At 47.5% G+C, this 1,799-nt stretch overlaps 1 pseudogene; it reads right to left on the bottom strand.

Annotated features, from left to right (window-relative positions):
• Positions 1 to 1,696, bottom strand: part of LOC112078098 (myosin heavy chain, fast skeletal muscle-like) — a 7,840-nt pseudogene extending 6,144 nt beyond the window's left edge.
• Between the last annotated feature and the right edge of the window lie 103 nt (positions 1,697 to 1,799).

The following is a 1,799-nucleotide window of genomic DNA, read 5'->3' as shown; positions in this document are numbered from 1 at the left end:
ACCAGGTCAGTCTCCAGCTTCTTCTTGGTGTTCGCAAGGCTGGTGTTCTGAAGGAGGAAACGAGGCGATTTGTTTGACTCTCAAGATAACTTACAAGTCACAAGGCTGAAATTATGAAAATATAATTATAAAACTACGAAAATATTAAAGGTTTATCAATATTAAGTACTGTTGAATTATATATGTGTGTGTAATCGGTATGCTTGGTTGAGTTTCATTAGAAATGTCTTTTGACCCGTACCTGGGAGTGCAGCAGTCCGACGCGCTCGCTGGCGTCGACCAGCTCAGTCTCAGCCACTTTGCGMCCTCTCTCTGTCTGCTCCAGAGCAACTCTCAGCTCCTCGATTTCAGCCACCATCAGACCGTTTCTGCGCTCCACCATGGCTGCCTGCTCCTTCATGTCCTCTGCGGCGCGGACGGCATCATCAAGGTGCAATTGGGCATCCTGGGGTTCACAAAAACATAGTATCATTAGACTTGTGGAAGTAGGGGCGATAGGATTGGTGATAAGGGGGAACGGGGGATAACTAGTCAGTTGTACAACTGAATGCCTTCCACTGAAATGTGTCTTCCGCATCTAACCCAACCCCTCTGAATCAGAGAGATGCCGGGGGGCTGCCTTAATCGACATCCACGTCATCGGCGCCCAGGGAACAACTGCCTTGTTCAGGGGCAGAATGACAGATCCAGCAACCTGTTGGATACTGGCCCAACGCTCTAACCACTAGGCTACCTGCCACCCCAGTGGGTAATAGACATGTTCATTGGTAAAAATGTCCCCGATATCCCTACACTATTTTAGTCCACTCCAATATCCCTACCTTCCTACAGTATATTAGTCCACTCTAATATCCCTACCTTCCAYCAGTATATTAGTCCACTCGAGTACATTCCTCTGATCTATTATTTTCTATTGATTCACGAACAAATCCCTCCCCATGTTCAGGTTTTTGAGCCTGATGTCCCAGTCCCTTTACCTTGTACTGTCCCTGGACGTTCCTCAGCTGTTTCTGGGCCTCAGCGGCCTGCCTGTTGGCGTGGCTCAGCTGAATCTCCATCTCYTTCAGGTCTCCCTCCATCTTCTTCTTCACCCTCAGGGCYTCATTCCTGCTCCTGACCTCAGAGTCCAGGGTGCTCTGCATGGAGTCAACCACCCTCTGGCTGTTCCTCTTGATCTGCTCCATCTCCTCGTCCTTCTCAGCGATCTTCCTGTCCACCTCACCCTTGATCTGGTTCAGCTCCAGCTGCACACGCAGAATCTTGGATTCCTCGTGCTCCAGTGTGCCCTGAACGAAGAGAAGCAGTCAGAGGAAGCAACCCTTCACTAAGCTGGGAGATGTATTCATAACATGACTAACTGAGCTAGCCAATGTACATGATCATATATTTTGAGAAAACAAGTTATGTGCCCTGGACAAGGAGAAGCAGTCAGTCAAATTGTGCTCAGTACATTTGGACATGTTTAACACAAATAATTACAAACTGAATATATGACTACAATAAACACCGATAAAGGGAGCATTCGATTGTCAAACAGCTGTAGTTTGTACCTCCGCCTCCTCCAGAGCGGTCTGGATCTCAGACTTCTCTGTCTCCACGGTCTTCTTGGCCTTCTCCAGCTCATGGATGCTCTTGCCAGTCTCTCCGATCTGCTCAGTCAGGTCAGAGATCTCCTCTGCACACACAAACACAGGAGCTGTTTAGACTCAGGAGATTTTCAGTGGATATCACCAATGCACAGAAGTTTATAATGAATCATAATAACAGATAATTCATGAACAGCACTTCATACTGTCTTG

The sequence above is a fragment of the Salvelinus sp. IW2-2015 genome, unplaced genomic scaffold (genome assembly GCF_002910315.2).
Source record: "Salvelinus sp. IW2-2015 unplaced genomic scaffold, ASM291031v2 Un_scaffold5256, whole genome shotgun sequence".
Taxonomy (NCBI): domain Eukaryota; kingdom Metazoa; phylum Chordata; class Actinopteri; order Salmoniformes; family Salmonidae; genus Salvelinus; species Salvelinus sp. IW2-2015.
This window is presented reverse-complemented; position numbering and strand designations above follow the sequence as displayed.